Genomic DNA, 17,497 nt, shown 5'->3' on the forward strand with positions numbered 1-17,497 from the left:
TGCAATGAATGTCAGTTAATAAATGATATTAATTACAGCCCGGCCGGGTACTTAAATAGCATTCGCGCTACATTTCCGAATGAAATTTTAGGCATAGATCTTCTCGGTCCCTTCCCCCAGAGCGAGTTAAATAAAAATCGTTTTCTTTTAGTAATAGTAGATCATTTTTTAAATGGACAGAAATTGTTCCACTTAAACGCGCGTCGGCCAAAACAGTCGCAGATGCATTCTTACACAAATACATTTTAAAATACGGTGCACCGATAAAAGTCATTAGCGATAACGGAAAACAATTCATTAGTCACATATTTGAAAACATATGCAATGGACTTGGCACACGCCATATCAAAATGGTTCCGTATAGACCACAGGCAAACATAGCAGAAAGAGTGAATAAAAACATAGTAAAAATAATTCGCAGTTACGTGAGCACACATCACAAGCGCTGGGATGGCTACATAAGTGAATTAGCTTATGCTTTAAGAACAGCAAATCACGATATTACGGGAAAAACCCCAGCAGAATTATTTTTAGGCAGAAAGTTAATTACGCCTTTAGATAAATTATTCTTTGTGCAACAAAGAGAGCAAGAGTTTAAACAGAAAGATGTGCAAAAACTGATTGATCAGGCGCTTAAAAGCTCGGATACGGCAAGAAATAACCAAAAAACATATTATGATAGAAAACGCCGTGAAGCAGATTTTAAAGTTGGGGATAAAGTATTGAAGCGGAAATTTTCTTTATCAAGTGCCCCAGACAATTTTACGGCAAAGCTAGCTCCAAAATTTGAAGGCCCATATGTAATTCAGGAAATCAAAGGTGTCGTATTATATCTGAAGAACGAGAGAGGGGAGGTCTGTAAAGCAAGTCCCGACCAGGTGAAAAAATACTATAATCCAAATGATTTTGAAATCCTTAAAAGTTTCTTGCAGGACTCAAGTCTAAACGAAGTAGAAGGTCCAGAGATAACAACAACTGTTCCACCACCCAAGAAGCAGAGAACTGAAGAGAGACCTAGCCCTTCTACAACCCGGACGACGGGATCAAAAAGAAAAAAGAAAAACTTTCATACTCTAGCATTTAAGAAAAACAAGAATACAGATGCACCGCGTAAAGAAACCGTGGTAAAGAGCAAAACACCACCTACAACGGATCGCAGGAGAAATTATACATCAAGGAGAACGCGCCCAGGGCCAGAGAGTCAGGTGCCAGCAAGGCCGCCGTTCCGGAAACTGAAACGGCAACAGGAGGAACAAAAATACCAGGAACAGAAGAAATTCAAGAAGGACTCCAGGCCGGAGGACGTCAAGAGCAGCCGTCCCATGGAAAAACGGAAACGACAACAGCCCGACGATTACTCCGCCAAGAGGCCAGCATGCAGAGGACGCAAAAGAAAAACTAATGTGCACGACACTCGGAGGTCAGTAAGGAGAAGATTGACGTCCATGAAACCTATAACTTGGGAACAATATTGCCACAAAAGAATGACGGAGTTTCAAGCATCGAAAACTCAAAGATAAGTTAAAATCTTCTATAAAATTTTTTTCTCTTTTGTTCCGAAATGTTATGCATAAGTACGAAGTCAATATGTCTCGGTTGAGACTTAGTTTTGTTTTACTTTATTTAGCTAAGGCGAAAGTATTATTTTAAGTAAAGCTAAGAACAAGCATTTTCTGTTGGTCGAAAGACTAATTCTGTTATGTTAAAGCCAAAATTTGGCCGAAGATAAAAATAACTTCATATTCTTGTATTAATAAGAATTTTAGTTTCAGTGCCGCCAGCTTGGCGAAGAATGAGTAAAGTAAAAATTTATTTTTTCTTATTCATTTTATGGTAAATTGTAAAAATCATATGTATTAAAATTTTGTAAATGTACGTAAATACTTGAATGTTATGTAAAAGTAGAAGTTAGTTTAGAAGCATAAATTTTAGATGCTAAAAGTAAAATGCTCAAAAGGAATGAATTCAAAATTTAAGTATTAAACTGTAGATAAAGTCATGCTTTAGAGCGAAAGCCTGCGTGTTTAAAGATGAATGAGGGGGAAGTTAGAATGAATGTGTTTTGTAGGGTTCTCCACCTACACTTGAATTTTTAAGAATGTAAAAGTAGCTTATTGAGTTGTAGAATGTCGAGTAAGGTGTGTCTTTTTGGTCGTTGAATTCTAACAAATCATGGTGGTTAGGGGAAGTGTTGTAAGACTAAATCACGAATATTCCCGTTTGACACCACACATGGTGGAGAGCCAGGGTAAAGTTAAATTTATGCTTGAAAAATTGAATGAATGTGAATTAAGCAATAACTAAGGAAAACGAATCGTTTAAAAACAAAAATTTATTGTGTCAAGAAAGTGTAAATTATAATGTATTTAGAAAGATACTGATACTTATTCCTTCCAGATGCTGGAAGGAAAAGACCAAGATTGATTGATGAAGTCCAGGAAAAGTTGCTGTAAGAAGAGAGAGTTATAAGTATACACAGAATTTTAGTATACAATTTGTTACATAAGATTTTTTTTGTGTAAACGAGGTTCTCGACAGTTAGTTCAGAATTATAGAAACTTACAACAGGTCGTTTGTAGGACCTGCTTCCAAGTTTTCCAAATTGTGGCAGCGGCAAATGTAGGGTTTATATTTATTTTAACTAACATTTATTTTAAGTTTAAACTACCTTTCCTGTCAAGCCTTACTTTTCCCCTGGAACTGCCAATGCCAGAGTATGTAAATTTTAGTAGAACGCGCAAGGATTCAAATTATCAGCCGAAGTATTCTGAGTTAAATAGAAAGGAAACGAGTTCAAGGTGTGCTGTTCTTACTTCACGAGCGCGGAGGTAGTTAGCCAGAAATTGAAGAACCCCGCGTTTCGGCCTGTGTGCTTGCCTGGAAGTATTGTTAATCGTTCAACATGATCTTCAAGTTTGCTGATTTAGCAGCGGTATTGTAAAACGCGGTGAGATTAGTTACTTTTAGAGAGCCTCGTAGTTAGAGTCTTGTCTTTAGTTTCTTTTTAGGTTATTATTTTTATTTGACCGCCGAGTTGGCGCAGTTTGTGAGCGTCAAGAGCACGCACTTGTAATTTATTACGTTGAATAAAAAGGGACTTAAACCCTTAACAAGACTCTGTCTTTTATCCAGTTTTCACAGTCACCTCTTGGTTGCGTGCAAGTTGGAGGCGCGTAACGCTACAATGGTATGCCATGATTGCGACTTCAGTTTTAAGCAAGTCAAACATTTAGATAGAATTCGTCGGACTGCATCTCTTCCAGAGGGTATCCAATAGTTTTAACGGATACAACACAAAGTAAGTAGAGGAACACTATGTAAATGCATTTTTTGATAATATTGTATCAATAGAGTAGTGAAATGATGATTCTTCGGCATAAAATTTGATGTTTTTGATAGTGATCGAGTTTGTTTATCGTCCTCCTACTCTAATAATTCCCTCTCCATCAAGGAAAACATTCATTGGAATCCGTTTACTTGTTAACTCGTTCCTCTTCTTCTGTTACTTCTTCTATTACTCCACATTCGAGCCACTCTTGGAACACTGAATTGTATGTTTCAAATTTATCTTTCAACATGAGCTTCTTTGTTGTGGAAATCATCATCCACTCTCTTCAGTCTTGTGAAAGTGATACCACACTGCTTCTTCTAACTCTGAATCAGTTTTATTTTCTTTAGAATCCGTAATTTCTAGTGCTTCTACCTTCCACAAGTTTTCTCTGTCACTGCTGTGAGTCAACATCGACGTTATTGTTGATGACACGGACCAGGAGTTTCTTTATGAAACGTTATCTTTTATCTTTACCATGATTGTCCATCGAAGTAGTGATTCCACAGCAGTCAGCCCATTTTCTAATTTCTGAATTCTCTCAGGTAACAGAACACCTGCGACGTCAGCTGCAATAAAAACTTCTATTTTCAAATCCTTTTTTTCCTACATCAGATGCATGGATATTTTCCTGCCTCAGTTCTTCCATCCATTTTCCAGACTGTAAACTGACTAACGGTCCACAAATCTTCGACTGTTTCAACAAGATTAGTCGTCTAGAAAAATCACCTCTTAGGCTTCTAACGTTCACTTTATAGCGTTTGCGAATTTCTCTCTTTGTTGTTACTCCTCCAAAAAGTGCATGAATTAACGATTCAGATTCAATTGCCTGGCACCCTTCGTCTACATCTTTTTTAATATGTATGAACGTTGCGATCCTGTGTGGATAAGTGCCCTTACTGTCTTCTGCTTTTTGTTTGCGTCGATATTAATTAATTGTGTTTGAAGAAACAATTCATCTAGGAAATTGGTGCTCGCAAGTAATAGGTTTGTGCTTCTTCTTTTCAATATCATTGCTCTTTTGATTTATAGGTGGGCAAATCCGGACACATAACACCCCAATGTCTTTTCGAGCATATCGAACATCGTTCATTTGTCTTGCATTGTTTGGCTGTGTGTCCAATTTTAAGGCTGAAGAATCAACCCTTCTTTTTCTTAATTTCATCATTCTTTTGATTCAGGCATCTTCTGCGCAACGAAGCAATCTCGACTTTCATGATTTGTTTCACAAAATATGCAAGAATTCTTCTCACCATAATTGGTTTCTTTATTATGGCCTGAGAATAAATCATTTGCTGTAGGCACGAAATGTTCACTCTGGTATATTTTATCTTTTCTGCTTTGTTTCTTGGCAGCCGAATCAATTAATTCAAAGCCAGCTTTTGGCAAAGAAATTATCTGCTCTCCTTCCACTTCATTCTTAAAAAACAATAATAATTATTTCAATTTCTCAGAGTGAGAATTTTCTGCTGTAATTATTGATGCATGATTTCTAAGCCAAACTCGTAAAATTTTCTCAGGAATGCAGGATTCCACGAGAGGAAACAGCATTGCAGCGTATTTATCGCTTGTCATTCCTATTGACTCCACCAAAACTAAAAACGACTCTAACTTGTCATACAATTCTGATATACTGCATTTTCCCCTTTGATAAATGACATTTTTAATAATCAAACCTAATAATTCCCCAATATAGAATTCTACCAACAATTCTTCCCTGCCGAGCCTATTTTTTACGCTTTCTGTAACTTTTTCATAATTTTCGGCAGTTGCAGGGAAGCTATTTACAATATCACGCTGTCTTGTACCGGGTACGGTTGCTTGAACGAGATAATGCATCTTATCCTCGCCACCGAATTCTTTTAACTCTATTTTAGGTAATTTCAGTTTCCGTTTGTTCGAATTCGGCGGTACACTGCTGGTACATTGTATCATTTGGCGATTGAAGAATAATTCCGTTTCTACTCGTATTAAATCTAATTTTTCTTTGTATTCTTCAACTTTCGAACTGATCATTTGAAGAAAATTCCGAATTAATTATTTGAGTATCAAATGCATTAAGTTCAACAGATAAACGTTCTAAAGTAACAAGTTTCGTTTTTACAGATTTCTCATCAAGAATTTCATTTTCTAATTTCTGCAAAATTGCATTAATTGGTTCTGTAAGAGCCGCTCTGACAAGTTTCCGTTTCTCAATTAACGATTCCATTTCAATAAAAATAAATTCAATAAAGTCAAATAGAATTATATTCTATAAAACCAATAAAATTACCTTGACTTGTTCCGATCACTTCCGTTGTCACCAAAATTGTTCGAGATTTGCAAGAACTAACTTTTCTCCTTTCTCCTAATAAACTTAAAATAAAATAACTTTACATATAAAATTCCAAAACGTCATATTTATTTTCAAAATCCGTAGAACTACAACAAAGCTCACATAGTTGCCACTCTTACAGTGACAAACTATGAAAGAAAGATAACAACTGAGGCTGGGTCCTAACAACAGAATTCTAAAAAGAATTCTGATTTTTCACATTCTATCAAAGTTATGACTGCCGATAGCACACTACACACAAGAAACTGCTAATTTTAACAGCCTTGCAAATTAAACAAATGTTCACGTTCAACCTATGCTTACTTCAAAGTCTTCCAGAATTTTCTACATAAATGGCCCTCTCTCTCAGATCTAATATGTCTAATAAAAAATTGGTGAGCATCAGAAAAAATCCCAAGCAGCTTATAACCTCTGTGATGTAAATAAAATTATGCGAAAGCTTTTACGAACGAAACTGACATCTTCAACTGACTTAAAAACTGACATTGAAAAATTATATCTACTCTACTGCAATTATTGCAGAGCTTTTGAAGTCCCTGTGCAAGCCAGATACATTTTTAAAAAGAACTGTTTTTAAAGTTCAGAAATAAAATTGATAAAATGTACACTATATTCACTGGATAAATTTTCAAATAAAAAATTTCCCTCCTAAGATTAATCACAAAATGAAGAATGTGGAATTTTACAAAAACTAATTTAATTCAAAAACTAATTTAATTTCTCTTCTATTCTACTAATTTAATTAGTTTAAAAAGCAATAAGTGAACAGAGGTGTGATTTCAAATCATTCTTGCAAAATTTATATTAGTTAATCTATGCGAAGACACATAGTATGCTCTATCACTTATATTTAATTTATGAGAAATGTGAAAGGGCATGATGTATTTTTAATGAGTTTATAATATTTAACTCTGTGTACACATGTGAGTTTTAAATGTTACTGTCATTCAGACATTTATGCTTAATTTGCAATGCATAGATACATTTATACTAACATGTAAAAAATTACAATAAGAAGTTACTCACCCTTTTGAATTATTATTATATTTATTTCTTCCCTTTTTTTTGACTGAATTTTTTTAAATACTTTATATTTGTTCTCTTTTTCAATCTATGCTAATAACTATTACATGGTTTTAAATAATTATTATTTCTCTTGACTATTCATTAATAAACATTCACAAGCTTTTAAACTAGGCATGCAATGTATGAAGTAGCTGTATCTTTTGTTTTGTAATGTTTTAAACATCCGTTTGTGCTAGAATTCTTTTAATGTAATGTTGAATAATATAAAGCATATCTAACAATTAAATAATAATACATAACGAGGGAACTGGTAATTAAAATTGTATTAGCAGCTTGAATTATAACTCATGAGTATTTTTGTTTGTTTCTGTAAAAACCTAAATACGGTAATGGAGCAAATATGAAACGTTTGTTTTCCTAATAAAATTTCTTGGCTAATAAATAACACGACATAGTTAATATAATTGAGATAACATTCTTTAAAGAGACTTAACACTATTCCGCCTCCACACTCTGCATACAACACTTTCGAATAAATGGCATTTGGTGACTCTTAAGATTTTGCCAAATTAGCTGACATTCTAGTAGATCTGTGTCAAAAGCAGGCTGCAAAAGAGCTTCCTCATTCCTTAATCCAGTATGGTGAAAGCTTCAGTATCGTGAAACAACTATTTGCTTGCTTTTTGACAATAACTTTCTCTCCCACAAAATATCAAAATTTGCTCATGTGAAATGGTTCTCGTGAAATCTAGCTGTGCAAGAGATAATAAATCCTAACTTACCTTTCTCACAATGTCATGCTGTAATTCTTGTAACCTTAAATTATATCCTGGTACTGGTAACTGCTTAGGTCATCAATGATTCAATCTGAACCTGCCTTTGACATAAAATAAAAAAATCCCATGTTAAAAATGCAAGTTATTATTTGTTTAAAAGGACATGCTGTAACCTGCAGTTAGTAAAAAATGGTGTACTTAATATAATTTCAAGTTATTTGTATTACATATAGATGAGAGAAATTTTACTATCAGTGAAAAGGCCTCTGTTGATTCATGTAAGCAATTACTTCTGGCCATCCAGTCGAGAACTATGAGAATTTGATGAAAGGATTTACATATTATCCTATAAAAATAAAATGTTTTTTCGGATGATATGTTTTACTTTTTACAGTAACAGAAAATACTAATTAGTGTGCATGAAAAGAAAATATTTTAAAATAAAAAACAAATCACAAAATATAATTAATGTTTGTAAAGATCGTGACTTGTAAAGATCATGACTTGTAAAGATCGTGACTTATAAAGATCGTGACTTGTAAAGATCATGACTTGTAAAGATCGTGACTTAAAGAGAACGTGAAATATAAATAATAGGATAAGAACTTGCATTTTACGGTGTGGCAACAAGAAGGGATTCGGAAGATTTATATACATATATATATATATATATATTTTTTTTTGTTTAGAGCCTAATTTTTTTTTAGTATTTTAATAGTTGTAAGAGTTTTAACTGTAGTAGTTAAGAGTTTAAAATTGTAATAGTTAAGAGCTGCAGCATTTTATTTTTTTGGTTCTGTTCTAAAATTCAAATAAAAGTATTTTGTTCATTCTGAAAATTTAGCTTTGTTCTTCCTACAAGGTTCAATATCCGTTATATTGAAATAAGGAAAGGATTTTTACTGGCGCAGTCGACAGGATCGGGGTTTCCCCTCATATAATTATGAACCAAAATAACTCAGGTGAGAGCTCAATTTACCTTGTAAACGTAAAATAATTAATTAAGATTATGAAAAGTTAATTAATGTTTCCGTCAAGGAATGTTAGTTTATTTACTTCTCAAAGTAATGAATACGCCAGTATTCAAATGTAATTTCGTTTGACTCACCAGAGTAGGTGAACAACACATTAAGTATTGATTCCACTGATTGATTTTCGTGCCGAATAAAATTAAATTCATTGTGAATTATATTTAAATAGAAAAAAATTGCTTTTTTATAAAACTAAGAGTCTATTGACTGAATAAAATCAGAAATCAGTACTTGGCGTCAGCCAGCTGCTACAGTGTTACACATAGAAAGGATTTTTTTTTTTTTTTTTTTTTTTCCGTTTCCCCAACGAAAGAGAAAACCGCAATCAGGGAGTTCATACTTTAACTAATGTTAAGGATAAATTGAAGGACGCATTAACAAGAAATTAGTTTTTTTTTTTTTTTTTATTAAATTTGCAAAGAATAAGGTTTATTTAAAATCGAGACATCGCTTTTATGAGACGTGGGAAAAAAGAAGATTTGCTAGTTTTAGCTGCTGAATTAGAAATTCAAGTAGATCCAAGTATGAAAATTGTGGCGATAAAAAATGAAATAATTCAAAGTGATACATATGATGAAGCATTTGCTAAAGAAGTGTTTTTAACGATTGTTGAAGAGAGGAAAAGAAAAGAAGAGGAACAGCGAAGGAAGGAGAAACAAGAGATTGAGGAACAGCGAAGGAAGGAGAAAGAAGAGATTGAGGAACAGCGAAGGAAAGAAGAGATTGAGGAACAGCGAAGGAAAGAAGAGATAGAGGAACAGCGAAGGAAAGAAGAGATAGAGGAACAGCGAAGGAAAGAAGAAGTAGAAGCACAACAGAAAAGAGAGCAAATGGAGTTTGAATTGAGAAAACTCGAAATTGAATCTCGTATTCGACTAACACAAACTCCACCAACAAATGAAAATGGACATCATAATTTTGATTTAATTAAGCTTATTCCCAAATTCAATTTAAGACACGATGATATTGTGATTTATTTATCCTTATTCGAAAGACAAGCTAAAAGGACAAAGATTGATCCTAAAGATCGGGTTTCATGTTTATTGACTTTAATGCCATCTGAAATCATTCAATTAATTGGTAGGGAATCTGAAGAAAATTTTGAAGATTATGAGTACATTAAGGCCATTTTATTGAAGAGATTTAAATTAAATCTTGAAAGCTTTAGAAAAAAATTTGTGATGCACCAAAAGAGCGCTGAAAAATCATGGAGAGATTTTCCCTACGAAATTACAAGTTACTTTGAAGAATGGATCAATGGTCTTGAAATCACAAATTTTGCCGCGTTAAAAGACTTGATTATTACTGACCAAATTAAGAAAAGAGTACCCTATGAAGTAAGAGATCATCTTCTTGACGACTGGGCGAAGTTAGTTTCTCCAATCAAATTAGCTGATAAACTTGACGAATATGACAGTGTTCGTAATATCTCAAAACGGACTGGTGGTAATCCATCAATAGACAGAACTAATGAAAAATGGCAACCTCGTTCTCCACTTCCAGAAAGAGCTTTCAGAAATAAATCGCTGTCCGCAGAGAACACGCCAAGAGTGTACCCACCCCGTAAGAGTGACGAACCACAAAAGCCTAGTTTCAAACTAACTTGCTATAATTGTGGAAAAGAAGGTCATACATCTAAGTTATGTACCAAAAAACGGATACCAAGAAGTGCTCCTGCAACAGCACAAAACAACTTAATACAAACACAAGCACCCCTTGAAGAAAAAGAAAAACCAGAAGTGCTAACTGCCAAGATTTCTATTCCTGCCCCAAAGAATCCTGGTTTAAAAGGAAAGGGGAAGAAAGGAAAAGGCAGTCGTGTTAATTCTGTGGACTCAACATCTGCAAAAGATGCTTCTACAAATTCAGTTCCGGCCGTCCAGTCCTCACAGAAATCGCCAATGTCTACATCTAGCAGTACTGTGTCTCCCACAACTGTCCCTGGAAGTACGAACTCTACTACAACATTATCTGCTTCAGCAGTTAGTTCAACAGGTATCAGTCAGAATCTTAGATCAAATAGCTACGCTGCAAGCGCAGCAACAGTAGCACCGAAAAAGAATGTCAATTCTGTAGATAAAGTTCTTACCAATACCAAAGTGAACTCTATACATTCTAATGAAAGTCATCCTCCTCCACAAATACCTAGTATTACGCCTCAGACTGCAGTCATGAACCAAAAAGGACCAGCAAAGGCTAAACGAGGTGTTAAAATAAAAGCAGATACAACTACACCACCAGCTGTTAATATGAAGGTAGAACCTGAAGTGACACCTCCTAGAGAACTGAAAATGGCAAAAGTGGCAACACGTCGAGAAAGTGCAAGGCCCATTAAAAAGCCATCAAAGGATTTACTGGAACTTCCACAACCGAGTGTAAAGCCAAAGAAAGGGCGGATGTCTGAACAGATGAAGTATTTACCTGATTATCACGAAGTCATAAAACATCCAATGGACTTGGGAACTGTAAAAAGAAAAATGGACAATCATGAATACAAAGTCCCAGAGGAGTTTGCAGGCGATGTGCGTCGCATTTTCACAAATTGCTACAAGTATAATCCACCTGACCACGAAGTAGTCGCAATGGCAAGGAAATTACAGGATGTTTTTGAAATGAAGTATGCAAAAATGCATGATGAACCTCCATCTAATGATCTGAACTTAAATTCACAAAATGAAAAAACTGAAGATTCTGCACCGAGTATATCTAGTGATATGTCATCCGATTCTTCTTCTGGTAGTGGTTCCGAAGATAGTGAAGCTGAAACAGAAAAGAAGTTGCAAATGCTCCAAGAACAATTGAAAAAAGTAACGGAGCAAATTAGTGTTTTGGCTGCTGAAAGTCGAAAGCGGGAAAAAAAGAAGAAACGGAAGAGAAAAGAGAAATAAAGGATGTTCACATGGGAATGCTGATGCTTTGTCAAGGTTAGCAGTTAACTTTTTCTCTCTCAATGAACTCTGAGCAGCATTGTCTCTACGGTGACGAATGTGCTTCTTGTGGGGGCAGACTTGTAAAGATCGTGACTTAAAGAGAACGTGAAATATAAATAATAGGATAAGAACTTGCATTTTACGGTGTAGCAACAAGAAGGGATTTGGAAGATTTTTATATATATATATATTTTTTTTTGTTTGTTTGTTTAGAGAGTTTAATTTTGAGTATTTTAATAGTGCTAAGTGTTTTAACTGTAGTAGATAAGAGTTTAAAATTTTAATAGTTCAGAGCTGCAGCATTTTATTTTTTTGGTTCTGTTCTAAAATTCAAATAAAAGTATTTTGTTCATTCTGAAAATTTAGCTTTGTTCTTCCCACAAGGTTCAATATCCGTTATATTGAAATAAGGAAAGGATTTTTACTATGTTCAACAATCATCAATGACCAGATGTAAAATTCTAACATATAAGCTGATTAAAAAACACTTGTATTTATCATTCTGCAGAGACATTAAGATTTTTTGGAAGCCAAAGAGATAAAAAATTAGCAAACCGCCTTTGCCGGGAATCGAACCTAGGACCTCTCAATTAGGCACTGAGTATGCAGATCACCACACGAAGGCAGGAGAAATATCTTATATACTCCCCCTTTTAATGCATTTTTAAAAAAATGTACATATATTACAATGTACAGTACACTGTACATATACTGAGTACACATTGAGTTATTGTGAGTATATTAGTGTATAGTCAGTATAAAACCATGTATATATAATAAAAAGTCAACTGTGCTATGTATCTCAGCTAAATGTATAATATATCAGTATTATGTGTTATTCAGTATAGTGTATATAATATATAGTATAATGTATATAACAGCATAGTTTATAATGTAACAGTATAGTGTATGTAACATATAATGTATGCATAATTTACATGTCATAAGTTCTGATGTAAGACATATGAACCATTGCAACACGATATTGCCATTGGATCACATGCAAATCTTAATATAATTTCCTATATCTAAAATATTCCCATGCACATAATCAAATAATTGTAATGTAATATGCATATTTTAAATGTATTTGTCTTTGTATATGTAAGATTATGTACTATGTACCTTATTTGTAATACGCCATCATACGTAATATGTACCTCAACTGTAACATGCTGTATGAACCAAAATATTATTGTATGGCAATGTACTATGTGCCAAGGCCCTTGTATGGCACTGTATTTTAAATCGGTGACTGGTGTCAGGGGTTCATGTGGCCCCTCAGCCTTCCCCATACTTATATGTCTTTATGTATTCTGTAACATCCCATATGTATCATGCAGTGTCATAGAATGTTATGCCATTAGTTTTACGTAGTAACATATGGTACTCCAACAAAGTGTAATAAATATCATGATGCTAATATTGGACACATTATTGATTTTTATATCTTTATGTATTCTCTATCACCCAAAATGTATCATGCAGTAACATATAACGTTATGCCATTAGTTTTATGTAGGAACATGGTATCGTCCATACAATCCTGTTGACACACAAAGTAATACGTGGTAATGGAAGTATCCTGTATGTATCATGTGGTATTTTGTAGTATCATTTAGTATTATGTTGCACTATTTTATGTAGTATTATGTTGTACTATGATATGTCTATTGTGTATTATGCTAGGTTATACTCTCTTCAGCGTATTTTTATGCAGTAATAAATGCATCATGTCTGTTAAGTAGTTTCAAATAGTAACATAGTCTCAACAGAATCACCCGTTATTTAGTACACATCATGTACTCAGTTATTCTATGTATGTGGCATCATATAATCATGTAATTATACAGTATAAATGTATTTGTAGAATAATGTAGAATCATGCTGTATTATAGTATCACTAGTATTATCTCTTCACATGCTGTACCATGTTGCATTATGCCTTGCGTGGTGTCATACAGCATATTATTTTTAGTATCATTCGCATCATATGGCATCAAGCATAATAAGATATCCTGCATCATGTATATCATTCAGTTACTTTTCATATAGCTTTATATCTTTATACCATATATAATGCAGCAATATGTTATATCGTGCAAAATCATTATTATTTTAATTATTGCCATCTCTTAGTCTCTTATATCATGTAACATGTAGTCCTTTTGCAGTATGTAGCCTTTAGCCTCTATATAGTATGTGGTCTGTAGTCCCTATGTAGTATATTCATATTGTTATAAATTTGGTATTTAAAAAGCTAATGTTAGTTAAATTATAAATTAAATGGTTTTATTTCTCGTGCAGTGCAGCGCGTGACGAATATTAAAAGAAAGCTAAGCCGGAAAATTGAAAATGCAAGAGCGCGTGCATTAAATAAATAAATATCTCTTTTTGATTTCGAGAAAGTACTGGAAAATTCTAGCGCGTGATTTTAAAATCTTATAAAAGGAGGAAAACATCTCAGTTTGTAGTAGTTGTTACTTAGTTTGTTGTTGTTTAGAAAACTGCTCTTGTTGATTGTAGCGAATTCGCGGATTAGCTTTCTTTAGCTGTTTTGAATTGCGTTCTATTGGACATTTGAGTAGTTAAAAGATTACTACTGTGAGATATTTTAATACTGCACGATAATTTGAGAAAATTTAAGCATTAATGTTGTGATAATAATAATTTTTTGTTCATTTTTCATCGGACTTGAGCATTCATTTCATCTGCACACAACAATTTTTGGTGTCAGAAGTGGGATTTGAATGCCAATCACAAGAGCGATGGAAGAGCAGTTAAGACAGCTGATATCAGCCTTTGCTGCATTTAAAGAGGAAATGAAAACAGGTCAAGAAGAAATGAAAGAGGAGATGAAATCTAATCAGGAAAAGATTGAAGCGGGACAGGAATCCGTTAAAGACGAGATGAAATCTATTGAAGATGAGATGAAAGCAGGTCAAGAGGAAATGAAAAGAGAAATTACCTGCGTAATAGAAAACAAATTCGAGGCTATAGAAGGTAGAATAGACTCTGTCGAAAGTAAGGTTGGAGAATTGAAGAAAGAGTCTCCTCCGTTAAAGAACAAATAGATGGGAGAGTTTCTGCTGTGGAGGAACGAATTGAAGGAAGAGTTTGTGCCATCCAACACCAAATTGAACAACGAATTGATGATAGGGTTTCAGCAGTAGCCAAAGAAGTGGATATTTTAAAGAAATTCATAGCGACGGCAGGGAACAATAGTGATGGCTTTAAATTTCTACCCATGCCTGCTCGTCCCTCTCTGAAGTTATCTACATATGATGGGAAGACTTCTTGGCAAGTGTATAAAACACAGTTTTCTATAGTGGCGGATGCGAATGGATGGGATTCCCAAGCTAAGGCTTGTCATCTCGCCGCTTCTCTGAGAGCAGACGCAGCGGATAGCCTGCACACGCTTCTCGAAAACTTGATTTCGAAGCTCTATCCGGCGCTTTGGAGCTGCGCTTCAGCGAGAAATGTTTAAAAGACTACAGCAAGCTCCAACTAAAATCCCGTCAACAGAAGCCCACCGAATCACTCCAGGAACTCGCCACGGATGTTGAAAGGCTGTCCCACCTCGCCTTTACGGAGTGCCCGAGAAAAACAAGGGAAATCCTGTCGCTGCAATATTTCATCGATGGCATCCGGGACCCTGAAATACAGAAGGCTCTGTGAATGGCCGATGTTAAAGATGTAAAAAGCGCTCTGTTGTATGCCGTGAAATTAGAGGCAGCCCTGCAAGCAACTTGTAGAGATCGCTACCCAGTCAGAATTGTGCGAGTCCACAAGCCAGCGGATCAATTGATGGCTCGCTTAGATGATTTATCCAGACAAGTCGATGCTTTGATACGGAGTAGCAGTGAGAACAAAGTGGCTGTAAGGGGTTGGAGATGTGGTTCTCAAGGTCACCTACGGCGGCATTGCAGAACACCCCAGGGCACGGATAATAAAACGGATGAGTTGACAATACCAGTGAATGCTTTAAGACAGAATAGTGGTGAGAAGAAACCGACCCTAAAGTGCTGGAATTGCGGTGTTGAAGGCCACCTACGAAGGAACTGCAGAACATACCAGAGCACGGAAAATAAGGCATACGATTTAAACAGACAATTACATGCCACGGGAAGGAAAAGGACTGACAAGAAACCAAAGTGCTGGAACTGTGGAGCTGAAAGCCACGTATGAAATAATTGCAGAACACCCCAGGGTACGAAAATTGAGACCATTTCTCAGCAACGAAGCAGGAAACAAATTAATGACCATATTAAGGAAGAGGTTGCCAGATAATGAAAAACCTTGTTTTAAAGCGCTCAAGATTTCTACAGTGAGTGGCAACACTAACGGACTATCCATCAACGGGCATATCGATGGAGTTCCTTGCAATATGATCATTGACACAGAAGCTAATGTTAACATCATCAGAAAAGATTTAGCTGAACAGTCCAAAGATAAATTTATTTGGACGCCCTCCTGTGTTACCCTTCAGACTGCGTCTGGTGATAAGATCGACATAGTTGGGAAGTTGAACTTGAACATTACGTTTGGAAGTGCCGCCTACCATCACGCGGCATATGTGGCGAAGATTACAGATCCATGTATACTCGGATTGGACTTTTTAAGGAAATATAATTTTTCCTTAGACTTCAAAAACAATAAGCTGTTCTCAGCATCTGAGGACATGACTATCTATCCTCAGAAGGGATCCTCACCTGGAAATGCTGATGCCTTGTCCGAAAGACCCAGCTCGAGAAGCTGCCGAAATCATGTTAGAGTCGAAAAGAAACACCAGACTACCAGCTATTCTCCATCCCAGATGCTCTTCGGTCGAGACCTTCGTCTGCCTTGTGACCGCCTGTTTAATCGCCATACGGATGCGCCTTCATCGCCTGAGGAACACATCCAAGATGTCAAGGCCTGTTTTGAAGTGATGCACCGTTCCGCACGAAAGCGAGTGAACTTGGCGACGGAGAAAGTGAAGTCCAGGTACAACACGAGAGCTACTGGACATAGATCCAACAAAGGAGACAAGGTGTGGTTGTGGAACCCGATTCAACGAAAAGGACTCAGTCCTAAATTACAGTCACCTTCGGATGGTCCATATACAGTGCTGAACAGGCTGAATGACGCCGTGGTTCGGATTCGTAAGTCTTCGAACTCTAAACCTAAAGTTGTTCATTAGACAGGTTAGCTCATTACTATGGCCATAGTACATAATGTAAATAATTGTAAATAGTATAAGACCATGGTCCATTTTGTTTTTAAATGTGTATTTGATTTGATTTGTATTTAGTATTTGATTTTTATTTGATAGCATTTGATTTGTTTTATTTATTGCATTTATTGTTCATGTTGTTTATTATTGTAATGTAATGCTTATTAATGCATTTATGCCACAGTTGTAAGTTTAGCTTCCTGTCCAGGGATTGTACTGCCCGGGACGTGCAGTCCTTGGGAAGGAGGCAGTGTTACGAATTTGGTATTTAAAAAGCTAATGTTAGTTCAATTATAAATTAAATGGTTTTATTTCTCGCGCAGTGCAGCGCGTGACGAATATTAAAAGAAAGCTAAGCCGGAAAATTGAAAATGCAAGAGCGCGTGCATTAAATAAATAAATATCTCTTTTTGATTTCGAGAAAGTACTGGAAAATTCTAGCGCGTGATTTTAAAATCTTATAAAAGGAGGAAAACATCTCAGTTTGTAGTAGTTGTTGCTTAGTTTGTTGTTGTTTAGAAAACTGCTCTGTTGATTGTAGCGAATTCGCGGATTAGCTTTAGCTGTTTTGAATTACATTCTATTGGACATTTGAGTAGTTAAAAGATTACTACTGTGAGATATTGTAATACTGCATGATAATTTGAGAAAATTTAAGCATTATTGTGATAATAATAAATTTTTGTTCACTTTTCATCGGACTTGTGCATTCATTTCATAACGAACCCGTACGCACGCAACAATATAGTCATGTCTTCAAGATTCATGTTATATATAGTTTTCATGTATCGTGTGGTATGCAACAGTCTAAACGTTATACAACTAACCAATGTCATTAGTACCATTGAGTATCATC

General features: G+C 35.2%; 1 protein-coding gene across 1 annotated transcript in view; it reads right to left on the minus strand.

Annotated features, from left to right (window-relative positions):
- Nucleotides 1–17,497, minus strand: part of LOC118205535 (uncharacterized) — an 84,445-nt gene that overhangs the window by 32,603 nt on the left and 34,345 nt on the right. The window lies entirely within an intron of this gene.

Source organism: Stegodyphus dumicola, chromosome 11, assembly GCF_044657685.1.
Source record: "Stegodyphus dumicola isolate Sdum_Otavi_A_Nest chromosome 11, ASM4465768v1".
Lineage (NCBI taxonomy): Eukaryota > Metazoa > Arthropoda > Arachnida > Araneae > Eresidae > Stegodyphus > Stegodyphus dumicola.